At 40.7% G+C, this 18106-nt stretch overlaps 1 non-coding gene across 1 annotated transcript; it reads right to left on the bottom strand.

Annotated features, from left to right (window-relative positions):
• Positions 1-11158: 11158 nt before the first annotated feature.
• Positions 11159-11265, bottom strand: LOC118480766. The gene has a single exon (XR_004863743.1). It is a non-coding gene; the product is annotated as a small nucleolar RNA R71 (small nucleolar RNA).
• Positions 11266-18106: the final 6841 nt, after the last annotated feature.

Here is an 18106-nt window from a genome sequence, read left to right as displayed (position 1 = left end):
GGTGTCGAAAACAAAGGAAAGGGTTACATGGGCACTCTGCCCAAGTGTGATACGTGCCAGCGCCATCATTCTGGCCAGTGCAGAATGAGGAAATGCGAGTCATGTGGAAAGAACGGCCACTCGAAGGATACGTCTTGGGCCGGAACTGGTGCTGCGCGTGGTGGTAATCGAGGTTATGGGAATGGTAATGGAAACCGCCAACAAGGAGGAAACGGCGGAAATGGAAACCGTGGAAATGTTGCGAATCAAGCTGGGAATGGAAATCGCAACCAAAACAACACTCAAGGTGGAAATGGAAATGGAAATGGTCGAGGACCAGGGTGTTTTAATTGTGGAGACGTTGGGCACTTTAAGAGGGAATGCCCGAAACTGAATCAAGCCCGTGGGAGAGTATTCAACATTGGTGCAAGGGAAGCGCGCCAGGATCCAAACGTTGTCACTGGTAGTTTCCCTATAAACCAACGTTTTGCATCTGTTCTGTTTGATACTGGTGTCGATTATAGCTTTGTATCGTTAGAATATAAGAACATGCTTGGGTTAACTGCTAGTAAATTAGACGTTCCGTACTCAATTGAACTGGCTAATGGAAAGCTAGTTGAAGCAAATGAAGTCGTCCAAGGATGTGTAATTGAGCTGGGAGAACGCGAGTTCACTTTGGATCTACTACCAGTCGAGTTGGGAAGTTTTGACGTGGTGGTAGGGATGGATTGGTTGTCAAGCAACAAAGCCGAGATTGTTTGTCACGAAAAGACCATCCGCATCCCAATAGAAGATGGAGAGACGATCGTAGTCCATGGAGAAAAGCGCGATACGCCTCTGAGAATCATTAGCTGTCTGAAGGCTAGAAAGTGTTTACAGAAGGGATGTGTTGCCTTCTTGGCACACATCGTGGATAAAGAAGTTGCTGAGCCTGTGGCTAAGGCACTCTACCGACTTACGCCTTCGGAGATGCAGGAGGTGTCAACGCAGCTCTAGGAGCTGTTAGACAAGGGATTCATCAGGCCAAGCTTCTCGCCTTGGGGAGCTCCAGTTTTGTTTGTTAAGAAGAAGGATGGTAGTTTTTGCATGTGTATTGACTACCAGGAACTGAACAAGTTGACTATCAAGAATAGATATCCTCTGCCGAGAATTGATGACCTATTTGATCAGCTGCAAGGTTCAAGCTACTACTCAAAGATCGATTTGCGACCAGGTTACCATCAACTGAGGATACAAGAAAAAAGCATTCCCAAGACTGCTTTTAGGACTCGTTATGGACATTACAAGTTCCTGGTTATGCCGTTTGGGCTAACAAACGCACCGGCAGTTTTCATGGACTTGATGAACAGAGTTTGTAAGCCGTACCTCGACAAGTTCGTGATTGTGTTCATCGATGATATTTTGATCTACTCGAAGACGAATGATGAGCACGAACAGCATTTAAGAGCTATCTTGGAGCTACTTAAAAAGGAGAAGTTGTATGCCAAGTTCTCGAAGTGCGAGTTCTGGTTACGCGAAGTCCAATTTCTTGGACATGTGGTTAATGGAGATGGAATCCATGTGGATCCCACAAAGATCAAAGCGATAAAGAACTAGGAAACTCCAAAGACGCCAACCGAAATTCGAAACTTCTTAGGTTTGGATGGTTATTATCGAAGGTTCATCCAGGATTTCTCAAAAATCGCTCAACCTTTGACTTCCCTTACGCAGAAAGACAAGAAGTTTGATTGGGGAGTCAAACAAGAAGAAGCGTTTCGGTTGTTGAAGAACAAGCTTTGTAATGCACCGATCTTATCGCTACCCGAAGGAACGGATGATTTCGTGGTATATTGTGACGCCTCGCGTCAAGGTTTAGGATGCGTGTTGATGCAGCAAGAGAAAGTTATAGCATATGCTTCTCGCCAGTTGAAGGTTCACGAGAAAAATTATACCACGCATGACTTGGAATTAGGCGCGGTGGTATTTGCGTTGAAGATCTGGCGACATTATTTGTATGGTACGCGATGTACAATCTTCACTGATCATAAGAGCCTGCAGCACATATTTGACCAGAAGGAGCTTAACATGAGACAAAGACGCTGGGTAGAATTGTTGAACGACTACGATTGTGAGATCAAGTATCATCCAGGGAAGGCGAATGTAGTCGCTGATGCCCTAAGTCGAAAAGAAAGGATCAAGCCCATAAGGGTTAGGGCTTTGGAAATGATTGTCCGGACAGACCTCTCCTTGCGCATTCGTGTCGCGCAAAGAGAAGCTCTCAAAGAAAGGAATATTGAGGACGAGTATCTCCGTGGGATGGAGAAGCAGTTGGTACCAAACGAGGAAGGAACTTTATGCTTCATGAAACGAATTTGGGTTCCTCTGTATGGTGAATTGAGAAAGGTTATTTTTGATGAGGCTCACAAGTCACGATACTCGATTCATCCAGGAGCGGATAAAATGTACCAAGACCTTAAGGATTTCTATTGGTGGCCAAGGATGAAAGGCGATGTTGCGGTATATGTTGGCAAGTGTTTAACTTGCGCCAAGGTGAAAGCCGAGTACCAAAAGCCTTCAGGTCTTCTACAGCAACCTGAAATACCCAAATGGAAATGGGAACATATTTCAATGGATTTCATAACGAAATTGCCAAGGACGCCCAAAGGTCACGATACGATTTGGGTAATAGTAGACCGTCTAACGAAATCTGCTCACTTCTTGCCAATCAGGGAAAAAGACAACACGAGTAAACTAGCTGAAATATACATGAGAGAGATCGTTACGCAACATGGAGTGCCTCTCAATCATCTCTGATAGGGATGGAAGATTTGTGTCAAGGATTTGGCAGTCCTTTCAAGAAGCATTTGGTTCTCAATTAAACCTGAGTACAGCATTTCACCCGCAAACTGATGGACAGAGTGAACGAACGATTCAGACATTAGAAGACATGCTGCGAGCTTGCGTAATGGATTTAGGTGGAAGTTGGGACACTCACCTACCATTGGTCGAATATTCATACAATAACAGTTACCATGCAAGTATTCAAGCCGCACCGTTCGAAGCTCTTTATGGACGCAAATGTCGGTCACCGATTTGCTGGGCTGACGCAGGTGATAGACAACTAGTTGGTCCGGAATTAGTTCAAGAAATGACAGACAAGATTGCACAGATCTGAGAGCGCATCAAAGCGGCACGCGATCGACAGAAGTGTTATGCAGACCGAAGAAGGAAACCTCTGGAATTCGAGGTTGGAGATATGGTATAATTGAAGGTTTCACCCTGGAAGGGTGTGGCACGCTTTGGAAAGCGTGGAAAGTTGAATCCACGCTACATTGGCCCATTCAGAATCCTGCAAAGGATTGGGCTTGTAGCATACAAATTGGACTTACCTGCTGAACTTAATGTTGTTCATGATACATTCCATGTGTCAAACCTGAAAAAGAGTCCAACTCAAGAGACAGTTGTCATTCCTGCTGACGAAGTTCATATCGACGACACGCTCCACTTTGTCGAAGAACCAGTTGAGGTTACTGATTGGAAGATTAACAAAACACGCCGGAGTAGTGTCAAGCTCGTCAAAGTTCGATGGAATGCAAGACACGGGCCAGAATTCACGTGGGAACGTGAGAATCGTATGAAGGAGAAATACCCCCATTTATTTCCCAAGACCCCTGCAACTAGAAGCAGAACCTAAAATTTCGAGACGAAATTTTCTTAACGGGGGGAGAATGTGACAACCCTCACATTTACAGGTATCCGTACAATTAATTAATATTTAATTTGTGCTTAATGACTGTGTTTGATTACAACTGTGATTAAACTACTTTCTGTTTTCTGTTACATACATACATATGCATCACATTTCATACTGTCACTTTATTTATTTCATACAAACATTAGTGACAAACTTGATGCACAAAGCACAGTTAGCACACTGAACGGATAACCCAGAAAACATGCTGACAATGCCAGCACCTAGACAGACAATGTTTTTGAGGCCAGTATGAGCCAGAGATAGAATACTACACTAGTAGGGAGTGTAGGGAGGTGAGGACCATAAAACTGCGTCACTAGGTGATAGTTATAGTGCCGGGAAGTGCCTAAAACACACTTTAAATGCAGAATTCTGCACTTAATAAACAAAATTCAGCATTTAACTATGCTAGTAAAGAGCAAAAGCTTGGCAAAGTAGTCGTAGATACTTTCCAAAGTGTTGGGAATTAAATGTGTCACTAAAAGTAATATAAAGGACACCTTATGGATTAATTTAGCACTTTAACGGACAACACCCAACTGAACAACCGGACATTACCCGGAACACAAAAATATTGTCAAACACATTGTTTTTATTTTTCTAAGCTAGTTAGGGTCCCCGAACACCCTAACACACTATATATTATATAACACATCATAACACACTAACTAAACATTTGAAATCTAACTAGATTAGTAACTATACCATGGAAAGCCAACCCTATACCCCCCCCCTGGCGACGGTTACATGGGTGACCCACACATTGATTTTCTTGAATATTTTATTTTGATATTGTTGGTGGACAATAGAACATGATACACAATGGATAAAGGTGAAAGTGGGTTATAAAATGGCACAAGAGATCATAACCTCTCATTCCCAAGCACAACATCAAACTTCACTCTCTCCCTCCTCCCTCTTTGGTCTCGGCCGACCCCCACACCACCCATCACCACCATCATTCAAGATCTTCCAAGCAATCTAAAGGCATCCAAAGGTGTTAGAGATCATACAAGCAAGCTTGGTGTGTTCGGAAGCTCAAGGACCTCTTTCATCTTCTTTTATCCTCCACTTTTACACTCTTGAACTCCCCTAGCCTTGTGCTAGTGGTAAGTGTCTTAGATCTTCATTCTCTTCTTGATTTTGATGGTTAATAGTTAAAAGAATGATGAAAAGATAAGAACTCTAAAGAAACATAAACAAGTCTGGGAACATAAACTAACTAGTGATGAAGTATGGTTAAAATGGTGATGAAATCATGTTATTCTTGTGTTATGATGTTTGTTGAATGTTGTTTGTTAGTAAAAATGATATGGATCATCATATGGACTTGCTAGATCATGCTTAAAAACATGAACTAGCAAGATGGAAAAAGTAAGAATGTTGTGGGTGATAGAATGTCACGGCCCCCGACCCGGTTTGACCCGTTTCAGGAGCCGCGGGACAGAAATCCTGCGGTATTTAAATTTTAGGCGACAGCGGAAGTCTTTTTAAAACAGGATCTTTTAATAATTCAAACTGCCCGTTTTATAAATGGGGGATAGAATCCCATAATTTACAATAATGTGATTTCTCCGGGAAATCTTTATTTTCAAAATATGTTTCTTTTATTTATTTACAATGAGCCACTTTTCTAAGCTGGTAGTGCTTCCTGGCACTTTTCTTTGCTTACAACAGATCACCTGAAACATGTTTGAAAAAGGTTTTGTCAGCGGGGAAATACTGAGTGAGTTCATTCAGTTTTTAAGAAATGACCCATAGTTATAAATTACAGCATAAGAGCGATTACAATGGTTCCTATCCTATCTTTATCTGGCCTTCTGTCACAATGGTGACAAGTCACAATGGTGACGATGGTCATACCACTATTAGGTCAATGAACTCTAATAGTGACGTTCCTCCCTAGTAGGTCAATGAACCTAACTGGGAGAAATAGTAATGTGCACAATACCCCACTAACCAATAAATCAAGATATCCACGACTTAGTCCCTGTAATTATAACACTTTGAAAATAATTTGAGGTATTGTAAAACAGTTGATAAAAAGAGAATGACTCACATTGCAGATTTAACGAGCAGAGTATAAGCCTTACTGATTTGCCTGTGATTAACCTAATTTAAATAATAATGCGCACACACAACCGGGTTAGTGATCAATACAGCATTTACGATAACTCACGAGATCAAATTCTCACAGCGAACGACAAAGTGCGATACTTAAACATCCATCGATTTAACGACGAACGACAAAGTATAACCCTATGTGGGCGGCACTTAAACATCCATTGGATATACTGATCAGTCGGAAAATGAATCGTAATAGCGATTGAGTTATTACCCTGATTGCGGCAGCACTTCGTGAATCGTGTGTGTTTGTGAATGATTTCTATGATATCTCAGAGCATAATTCGAATTTTAACGTCGTTTCAGTGTCAGAATTCAAGTCCCAAGGCCCTCTATTTATACCCAAAATTTGCATCTCCCGCGTGTCACGGAAGAATTCGTGGCACCTCCCGCGTATCGCCTGGGGTGTCATTTTTAGGGTAGGGTAGGTACGTGTCCAACTAGCTCAGGTGAGTCGACAGTTTCGATAAATTCAATTTAGACAGCGATTTTTGATGATAATTATCAATTAGGGTTTACCCCCCTGAGTTTTAGGTGCCCTAATCTTGTTTCCGATTGTTCTAAAAATTTTAAGGTTTATGCAGAATTACTTGGGTTCCTCAATTAGGGTTTCCTTAATAGATAATTAACACACTAGGTATTATTTTTAGTGAGAGTTGTTACATCCTCCCCACCTTAAGAAAAATCTCGTCCTCGAGATTTACTGAAATAGATGAGGGTATATTCGCTTCATCTCTGATTCCAGTTCCCAAGTGTACTCTGGTCCTTTTCTGGATTCCCATTTGACTTTCACTAGCACTAGTCGTTTGTGTTTTGAAAAACTTAATCTTCCGGTCTTCTATTTGTAAGGGTTTCTCTACGAATTTCAGTTTTTCATTTATCTCTATATCTTGAAGAGGTACTACCAGGGATTCGTCTGTGAGACATTTCTTGTGATTGGATACATGAAACACATCATGTACTCCTGCTAACTCTTCTGGTAGTTGTAAATGATAAGCTACTGGTCCTATTCGTTGGATTAGTGGAAATGGTCCTACGTATCTTGGACTTAGCTTCTTAAATTCCTTTCCAAGGAAATACTTTCAATAGCATTTTTTCTCCAACTCGAACTCCTACGGCTCTTGTTTATTATTTGTATACTCTTCTAACCGTCTTCAGCCTTTCCTTCGTGATACTAAATATCACAGTCGTAGTCACCGAGGATTTCCTTTTCCTCATGTTTAATTCTTGTTGCTCAAATATGTATCTTAAATTCTTATGACCCGTATGGATAGTAAACTTACTTCTTAAGGGCAAAATTATGGCTACTAATTCTAAGTCATGAGTCGTATAGTTTTCCTCGTGCTTCTTCAATTTCCTTGATGCATACACAATTACCTTTTGGCGTTGCATTACCACACATCTAAATCTTAGCTTTGATGTATTACCATATACTTTAAAATCTTCTGTTCCTTCTAGTAAGACTAGGATTGGAATATTTGTTAATTTATGCTAGAGGCTTCTTTTTGTTTAGGTTCTTATTTAGAATTAACTGTTTTAGCTTAGTTAAGGATATATCTATCTAAGAGAATCCTTAATAAACTGCCTATAGTATCTGGCTAAATTTACAAAATTCCTAATTTCCATTTAGGGATTTGCGAAATCTTCCATTTTAGTAATTTGCTGCTATCTTAGCAGGATCTAAGTGAATACCTTCATGATTCATCATGTGACCTTACGTGGTTTATTTCCTGTAATCATAAATACTTCTCCGGCGGGTGCCTGGATTTTCTATAAAGTTCTTATCACAGAGAATTCGAGCAGGGTGGCTACTAACCAATCTATTCCAAACACAACATCAAACTCGGCTAATTTCATAGGAATTAGGTTGGCGAAGAATTATATGACCTGAGAGTTCTATATTTCCCTTTTTTTTTTTCGATTGTAAAGATTTGCCTAAGTTCGATTAATGATAAGTTAAGAGTTTGACAGAATGAAGTATTTATAAAACTTTGGTTTGTACCAGAGTCAGATACTACTTTTTGTGTAAACGTTGTAACCTAGGACGTACCGGCTATTACATCTGGAATGAGCTCTGCTTCCTGAGCAGTCAATTGAAAGACTCTTGCATTCCTTTTTGCTTCTTCTACAGGTTTGGCTTTAGTGTCAGATGGTTTGTTTAGTTTTGGACAATTTGGCCTAAGATGTCCAGTTTCTCCACAGTTGTAACAAGCTGAAAATTTCTTCCTCCTGCAGTCTTCTTCCTGATGCCCCGGAATTTTGCAAAAATTGCAGTATCCTTTGCATCTTTCAAAATGCTTTCTTTTGCAAAAATTGCAAAATGAACTAGTGGAAGATTGCCCATTCCCTCCTTTCTTGAAATTGTTATGGTTATCCGAACGGATTACCTGGGTAATCTTTTGGGCTACTTCCTTCCTTCTATTTTCTTCTCTTGTCCGTACTAGTTCGTCAGTCAGAGTATTGGCTAAATCCACCGCATCATCAATCGTGCGAGGTTTTGCAGCCTTGACTATGTTACGGATTTCAGAAATCAATCCCCAAATATATCGAGAAATAAGTATTGGCTCTGGCGAAGCCAGGGTTGGTACTACTCGAGCATACTCGAAGAATGTCGTAGTATACTTTCGACAATCTACATCCACCATCCGGTGGGTTAAAAATTTGTTTGTCATTTGTTCCTTTTCATATTCGGGACAGAATTTTCTTTCTACCAAGCTCTTAAATTCTTCCCAGTTCATAGCATACGCCATTGATGTGTGTAAAATGCAACATATAAATCACATCAATTAAGGCATAAAACTAACCCTTTTTAAGTACTAATGTTGGAAAAAGAGTGTTTTTGTCTTCCTTTTGTATTTTCAGGATGAAATGAGCTCAAAATCACAAAAGAAGCAAAAAGACAACTAATTCTACCATAAAATACAAGAAAAGGAACAAAAGTGGACTGCCCGGACCCTCAACGGCACCTCCCAAGGCAAAGGCAAAGGAGAAGAAACAGAGTCTGAACACGCCCCGTGTCCAGCGAACACAGGGGCGTGCCCAGGAAGCAGCAGAAAAGACAAACCGGTAGAAGCTTCCATTGCCCACCACGGGGCCGTGTCCAGCGAGCACGGGGGCGTGGTGAAAGTACAGCAGGAGCATTAATTGTAATTCGCAATTACAATTAATGAAGTGAGAGAATGTCAGACGGGCACGGGGCCGTGTCCAGCCTTCTGTTCAGCCTATAAATAGAGGAGCTTGGCTTCATTCTCTCTCATCCCTTGGCACACCACCTCTCTCACACCTCATCCACCACCCACCACCACCATAACACCATCATCCACCACCATCATCCATTGTCCATCGTAGAGTGTGTGAGTCGTCTCGGGATCCAAGATTGATCGTAAGAGTTCTTGACAATCAAGGCCATGTTTGCCTAAGTCTCTTACATCACTTGGTGAAGACAAGTGTTTAGTATAATACTTTTTATTTTTAATCTTTTGCACTTTTTATTTGGTTTTGTATTAATGACTTTAATAACTAGTTACTTATGTTGAAGGTGATCTTTCCTTATCGTTTGTCCGTGGTGTCTTGGCATTATTTTACTGTCTATATAAAATAAAAGATTTTCACCATTCATATCTCCACGGTCTATATGGAGGTATGTTGGCTACCTGGTCGGGGGTTAAGGGAACGGTTTGGTAAGGGTCTTGCCCTTGTTCAGCGTTTAGAGGTCCTGCTTGGGACCTGGGTCAAATTTAGTAGGATCTCCTTCAATGCCCATAGGTATTGGATGGCGGGGATCCAAACTCTTTGACCCCCTCATAAGTTAACTACTATTAATACTATAACCCGGCTATTTAGGACTGTATCCCTGCTGACTCAGACTACTTAGCCGAGGGTAACGTCACCGCCAAAAGCGGGGCCTACCACAATTTGCATTAATAACTTAATTCATTATCTTTCAATAATCCGACCCTTTAGGATTGTATCCTTGCTGACTCAAACTACTGGGTTGAGGGTAACGTCGCCTTCAAAAGAGGGGCCTACTACAATAACTAAGATAATCTCTTAAACAAGTGCAAAAGTGCGAAAATAATCAAAGGTTATACTAATACACGTGTCGGATCCAAGTGATTCATCTTGTCTATCTGTTTTTATTTTATTTTTATTTTCAGCATTTAGTTAGTTTTTATTTTCTTAGTTTAAAACATTTTTCTAACCTTTTTGATTTGATTAGACGTTGAGGATAAACCGATATTAAAAGCTCTTGTGTCCTTGGACGACCTCGGTATCTTACCAACACTATACTACGTCCACGATGGGTGCACTTGCCCATATGTGTGTTTAGTGTTAGTAAATATCGTGTTTTATAAATTTAAAACTTGGTTAAAAGTGTAAAAAGGGCTTAAATATACATCAAAAATATATTACACTACACACGCATCAAGTTTTTGGCGCCGTTGCCGGGGACACAAGGATTTTAAGAAAGTTAGGAATCAACGGCCTAATCATATTTTTATTTTTCTTTAATTTTTTTTAGGATATTTTTTTGATTTTCAGCTTCTGCAGAGCTCAGCACGGGGCCGTGCCTGGTCGGACACGGGCCATGCTCAGCAACGTTACTGGCAGTTTTTGTTTTTCAAGTTACAGAAGGCTGACCACGGGGCCGTGCCGGTGCAACACGGGGCCGTGTCCAACTTCCAGTAACTGGGATCTGAAAAACAATCACTGTAATTCCGACCACGGGGCCGTGTTCACTCAACACGGGGCCGTGGTGAACCTTCTGACCAACATTCTTTTCTGTTTTTATTGCAGGACTTGGAACCCGACGCCATCCTCACGTAGTGTATGAGCTCCAGTTCCAATAAAGACATAAAGGAACCGCTAGAAGAACCCGAACGCTTTCTCAGAAAAAGGTTAAAACCCAAAAACCAAGAGAAGGTTTCGGGTGATCCACCCCCAATCGCGGACCAACGTACCCTTATGGATTATCTACGGCCCACCGTAGGTAATCTAGGCGCCGCTATCAATGCCCCGAATGTCGAAGCCAATAACTTCGAACTTCGACCGCATTTGATACAAATGCTCCAAAACTCCGCAACCTTCCACGGGCTTGCGGACGAGGATCCTCATCTACATATAACTAATTTCTTAGAAATATGTGATACCTTTCGGATCAATGGAGCATCAAACGACGCTATCCGCCTCCGTATGTTTCCATTCTCACTAAAAGACCGAGCGAAAGCTTGGCTCAACACCCTCCCAGCTGGATCGGTAAACACCTGGGATGAACTAGCCCAAAAATTTCTTTATACGTATTTCCCTCCTTCTAAAACTGCTAAATTAATGGCTGAAATTAATACATACTCACAAGAGGACGGGGAATCCTTATATGAAACTTGGGAAAGGTTCAAGGAGCTATTACGCAAGTGTCCCCATCACGGCCTCGCAATATGGCAACAAGTATCCACTTTCAACAATGGATTGTTGCCACACACTAGGCAGACACTTGATTCTAGCTCCGGGGGACTTTTAGGTAATCGACGCCCACACGAAATATATAATCAGATTGAGGAAATTGCTCAAACCAATTTTCAATGGCACACTCCCCGGGGAAATAAGTCTATTGCCCCGGGCGCCCATAAGGTCGACGAAAGCACCTCTTTACAAGCCCAAATCGAGGCCCTTTCTTCAAAAATAAAAAAATTAGAAATGACAAAAACAGTCTCGGTTATGGCTTGTGAAGGGTGTGGTGGGTCACATGAAAATTGGAGTTGCATGAAAGAAACGGACGATCAACAAGAAATGGTAAACTACATTGATAATAGACCTAGGCCGTCGGGTCCTCCAACGGGAACTTACAACCAAGGATGGCGAAACCACCCAAACCTTGGTTGGAGGGAAACCAGCAATAGTAGTAACCAACAAACACAACGAACAAACTTTCAGCAATCAAGAAATGAGTCACAAAATTTCACTCAACAACAAGGTGGACGAGAAAGGCTCGAAGATACTATATCTCGCCTCGTCTCTGACACTGATAAGAAAAACTCGGAAAGATTTCTACAATTAGAATCTAATTTTAGGAATCAACAAGCTAGCATTCAAAACATAGAAAAACAAATAAATCAACTAGCACAAAATTTTTCCGAGAGACCGCAAGGCGCATTACCTAGCAATACCGAAACAAACCCAAAGGCACAAGTTCACTTCATCACACTACGAAACCGCACCGTAGGGCCTGCAGAAGTACCTCCACCAACGGAAGAAACAATGCCAACACATCTGTAGGAAAAGAACTCTCCCCCATCACCAGAGCCTACCAAGGCTCCTCGAGTTCCGTACCCCGGTAGGTTAATTCGTCAAAAGACCAATGAGCAGTTCGCAAAATTCGAAAGTCTGTTAAAACAATTGCATGTCAATATTCCTTTTATCGAAGTCCTAACCCAAATGCCCAAATACTCTAAATTTATGAGGGACTTCCTTACACATAAAAAGAAAATTGAAAATTTGCAATTAGTTAATTTAGGCGAAGAATGCTCTGCCCTCGTACTCAATAAACTACCCCAAAAGAAAATCGATCCCGGAAGTTTCACGATTCCATGCTCAATAGGGGAATCACCCGTTCGCAATGCCTTGGCCGACTTGGGGGCTAGCATTAACCTCATGCCCTCATCGATGTTCAAAAGGCTTGGCTTGGGAACCACGAGCCCTACAAAAATAAGCATACAACTCGCTGATCGATCAGTCAAGTTCCCACAAGGTGTCATCGAGAATGTCTTGGTAAGGGTAAGCAGATTCGTTTATCCAGTTGACTTTGTCATACTTGACATGGAGGAAGACACCGAGGTCCCCCTTATCCTAGGGAGACCCTTCCTTGCCACAGCACAAGCAGTGGTAGACATGAATGACGGGACACTGACTTTGAGGTATGGGGACGATGAGGTGAAGTTCGGAGTTGGGAAGAGAATAGAAGACGACGACCCAGTCAATTACATGAAGGTTATTGATTCAAGCTTGGATGCCGCTCTCCGACGGTGTAACTTGGGAGGCAATGCACTCCACTCAGAAGATATATAACCAGGAATCGGGTCTAGCCAAGGACCCTTATAAACGTGGCGCACCACGGAGGCATTCCGCGGATCTACCCTTAGTTTAGTTTAATCTTTTAGTTTTTGCAGAATAAAACACACTCATGGTGGTAATGGATGAAAAAGGGAACGAGAAAAATGGAACCATGCACGAAGAACAGAGCAACCCGACAAAATTCTCCATCACAGAAGGCTCAACACGGGCCGTGCCCAACCAACACGGCCCCGTGCTGAGCCCCTGCAGAAAATCACCCAGTTCAGGTAACTGGACACGGGCCGTGTTCAGCGGACACGCCCCCGTGTCCAGGCTTCTGTTTCAATTCTGTAATTTTTGTTACTGGCACTTCACCACGGGGCCGTGCCCGGTCAACACGGGGCCGTGTCCAGGATGTCAGTAACATAAATCTTTGCTTTTTAACCCACTTTTATACATTCTAATCAACCAAAAACATTATTTTTGGACACATTGAGGACAATGTGTAATTTAAGTGTGGGGGGATGCTTAAACCCTTGAAATTTTGCAAAATCCTAAACACAAGCCTTACACAAAACTCTATTGGAACCGCTAAACACCCCAAATTTTTTCAAAAACTTTTTCATTTTTTTTATTTACTTGTCTTAGTTTAAGTTGGGAATAACAAGTTCTAAAAAGGTTATATTTTTACAAGTTTACAACCGATAGCGTCGTGATAAAAAAAGAACCAACATAAGAAAATTATGAAACGGTATAACAAGTCTAGTTAAAAATTCGATTATATATGCTTGGTCACATTAAAAACCCATTCCCACAAAAGTGAGTTTTGAGCCTTTATTGAGCACAAAAATACACATATTTAGATTAAAGGCTCATTTTTCGTTTCTTGTGTGAATAGCCGCTCGGTCCTTACAAATCTAGAACTTGCCACGACGATACATTCCCGGTCCTTACCAACTTAAACCCAAGTAAGTAAATGATGGAGGCATTAGGACTAACCATTTTTTCTTTCAAAACCATTATTTTTCATTTTTTTTCCTACCCAAAATCCCCCTAGATAGCCCCTTTGAGCCTAAACCTTTCATTTCATTACCCCAAAACCCTTTTTACCCACCAAAAACCTTTTTATTTTTTAGTAACAAGTTCGCTTTTTCGTAAACATCACCTTTTTATGTGACGATTGAAAAAAAAAATGATGATGATGATGAAGTCAAAAACAAACAAAAGCTATAAAAGCTTGTTTGGAGAAATACTTCAAAATAAAAAGTCACTAAAAACAAGGTACTTCACGAAAACCGACGCTTGTTACGATTTTCGCCCTTTTTACTAACCACTAACCAACCACCCACCTTTAAACCCAAGCCTTCACCCAAAAAGTCCTCTTGATATTTACAAAGGTAAAAAGTTAAAAAGGAGGAGGATTGATTGCTTGGCAAGCCTATGGAAGACGTAAGCTCCGTGCCGCTCTCGAGTGATTCACTAAAGTATACACCTTCGGCCGAGTGTTGAGTGATCTCCCGTGAGGTATGTGAACTTGTATATAAATGGAATTTTAATAAGGCATGCTATGCCCAAATAAGTAATTCATCTTATGAAAAGTTCAAAATAAATCATAACGAATAGGATTGTAAATAAATAAAAATAAAACCTATAAAAACCTTGGATTCCCGACACTCTAGGACAAGCTAAAAAACTTCTCTTCTACCTATTCCATTTGGGAGTGTAAGCCACATTTAAAGAGTTTTGCTTGAGGACAAGCAAAAGTTCAAGTGTGGGGGTATTTGATGTGTGTAAAATGCAACATATAAATCACATCAATTAAGGCATAAAACTAACCCTTTTTAAGTACTAATGTTGGAAAAAGAGTGTTTTTGTCTTCCTTTTGTATTTTCAGGATGAAATGAGCTCAAAATCACAAAAGAAGCAAAAAGACAACTAATTCTACCATAAAATACAAGAAAAGGAACAAAAGTGGACTGCCCGGACCCTCAACGGCACCTCCCAAGGCAAAGGAGAAGAAACAGAGTCTGAACACGCCCCGTGTCCAGCGAACACGGGGGCGTGCCCAGGAAGCAGCAGAAAAGACAAACCAGTAGAAGCTTCCATTGCCCACCACGGGGCCGTGTCCAGCGAGCACGGGGGCGTGGTGAAAGTACAGCAGGCGCATTAATTGTAATTCGCAATTACAATTAATGAAGTGAGAGAATGTCAGACGGGCACGGGGCCGTGTCCAGCGGACACGGGGCCGTGTCCAGCCTTCTGTTCAGCCTATAAATAGAGGAGCTTGGCTTCATTCTCTCTCATCCCTTGGCACACCACCTCTCTCACACCTCATCCACCACCCACCACCACCATAACACCATCATCCACCACCATCATCCATTGTCCATCGTAGAGTGTGTGAGTCGTCTCGGGATCCAAGATTGATCGTAAGATTTCTTGACAATCAAGGCCATGTTTGCCTAAGTCTCTTACATCACTTGGTGAAGACAAGTGTTTAGTATAATACTTTTTATTTTTAATCTTTTGCACTTTTTATTTGGTTTTGTATTAATGACTTTAATAACTAGTTACTTATGTTGAAGGTGATCTTTCCTTATCGTTTGTCCGTGGTGTCTTGGCATTATTTTACTGTCTATATAAAATAAAATATTTTCACCATTCATATCTCCACGGTCTATATGGAGGTATGTTGGCTACCTGGTCGGGGGTTAAGGGAACGGTTTGGTAAGGGTCTTGCCCTTGTTCAGCGTTTAGAGGTCCTGCTTGGGACCTGGGTCAAATTTAGTAGGATCTCCTTCAATGCCCATAGGTATTGGATGGCGGGGATCCAAACTCTTTGACCCCCTCATAAGTTAACTACTATTAATACTATAACCCGGCTATTTAGGACTGTATCCCTGCTGACTCAGACTACTTAGCCAAGGGTAACGACACCGCCAAAAGCGGGGCCTACCACAATTTGCATTAATAACTTAATTCATTATCTTTCAATAATCCGACCCTTTAGGATTGTATCCTTGCTGACTCAAACTACTGGGTTGAGGGTAACGTCGCCTTCAAAAGAGGGGCCTACTACAATAACTAAGATAATCTCTTAAACAAGTGCAAAGTGCGAAAATAATCAAAGGTTATACTAATACACGTGTCGGATCCAAGTGATTCATCTTGTTTATCTGTTTTTATTTTATTTTTATTTTCAGCATTTAGTTAGTTTTTATTTTCTTAGTTTAAAACATTTTTCTAACCTTTTTGATTTGATTAGACGTTGAGGATAAACCGGTATTAAAAGCTCTTGTGTCCTTGGACGACCTCGGTATCTTACCAACACTATACTACGTCCACGATGGGTGCACTTGCCCATATGTGTGTTTAGTGTTAGTAAATATCGTGTTTTATAAATTTAAAACTTGGTTAAAAGTGTAAAAAGGGCTTAAATATACATCAAAAATATATTACACTACACACGCATCACCATCCCTCTTCCTTTTGATTGTAACACCGTATTCCACCATTCTAGCGCCCCTTCTTTGAAAAGATTTGACGCGTACATGACCTGATCATCCTGAGCACATTTACTTATGGCAATTACTGCCTCAGTTTTCTCTAACCAATGTAGTGCCGCAGTCGCTCCTTCATTGCCTGCAAACTCAGATGGTTTACAAGCAAGAAATTCCTTGTAAGTGCAACCAGGCGTTGCAACTTCCATTTTCTTAGGGAGCAGCGCTTGTTGTGGTTCATTATCATGATTAACATGATCATTGCCTCCGTTTACGCTATTACTGAAGTTATCTTCAGAAATACATTTGCTAGGAACGAGTTGTTGTGGTTCTATTGGATTTTTAACAGCAGCAACGATTGCTGGAATAGCGTTGGCTATCCCTTGAGCTATCATTGTTGGAATAGTGTTGGCTATCCCTTGAGCTATCATATTTTCTATATCCTGCCTAGTCATATATTAATCCCCCGGTTGTTGCTCAGAATCATTAACTGGTTCATTATTAGCGTTTTCCATTTGATAACTATTTTATAGATAAATAATTAGTATACAAGAAATAATCCAATATCACACTTAATTGCACATAATCACGTATACGAACAAAATTTTTTAATTTTCTAAAATTTCATGCTTCTATATACAACCGTTTTATTATTTATCTTACACATACTGATTTTACTATTACTATTACACAACAACAGTTTCATAAATCCCCTATCCTTTGTCAGATGATATTTTAGTAACGGCGTTCCCTCTCATCGTAGTTCCAGGAGATCTGTCCCCCAATCTCTTGGATCCTATTCCCAGTATCCATTAGTTCTTCACCAAAGCGAAGTTCAGCCGTCTTCTTGTTACTCATTGGTGGATTTGGTAAAGGTTCTAGATTGAACTGAGGAAAAAGCTTATAGGGATTGTTTTGTAACTGTATTTCGTTAATCAACCATTTGTCTATTTGCGAGTGGATTGAAGGGTTTGGAATAGCTGGTTCTAAGTTCATTGGTAGTTGTGTTTCAAGAGAGCGATTAAAAATATTTTCATTAACAGGCTTGATAGTATTATAGCTTGCCATTATAAAATCTAACTCTTCCTGAGATGGTAACTTTTCAATTTGCCTAGAACTATCCCCAATTTCTATTTCCTTGGGCTTGGGTTTCTCGAGAAGTAAAGCATCAAATTCTATAGGTTCTTCTATGTCTGGTATATATCTATTGAAATCTCTGGAAACCTCTACTCTTACTGGATAGAGATTTAAATTCTGAAGGGCCTCAGACAAGTTACTCATGCTGTTTAGCAAAATAGACATAGTCAGAATTCATAAAATTTATAGAAAACTTTTTTTTAAATATTAGTTCCTACTGGGTACTATTAAAATAACTGAAATTTACATCACACGAGGTTTTATTTGTAAATTTTATGATTTTCTTGATAAGACTTCTAGACCGTAGATAATAAAGGTACTAAAACTTGAGTCAAATTATTTAAGAATTTGCATTACTTACTACATTGACTAGCATATAAAGATCTGCTCATACTGTACACAATTAGTCAGATAAATAAACAGATAATCACAAAATAGCAATTAATGGAAATTAAGTATTTTCTAAATACTTAATTGGCTTAAATCAGTGGCTTGAGAAGTGGCTCTGATACCACCTTTTTCTGTCACGGCCCCCGACCCGGTTTGACCCGTTTCAGGAGCCGCGGGACAGAAATCCTGCGGTATT

This window comes from Helianthus annuus, chromosome 7, assembly GCF_002127325.2.
Source record: "Helianthus annuus cultivar XRQ/B chromosome 7, HanXRQr2.0-SUNRISE, whole genome shotgun sequence".
NCBI classification, from domain to species: domain Eukaryota; kingdom Viridiplantae; phylum Streptophyta; class Magnoliopsida; order Asterales; family Asteraceae; genus Helianthus; species Helianthus annuus.
The sequence above is the reverse complement of the archived record's forward strand: the minus strand, read 5'-3'. Positions and strand labels throughout refer to the sequence as shown.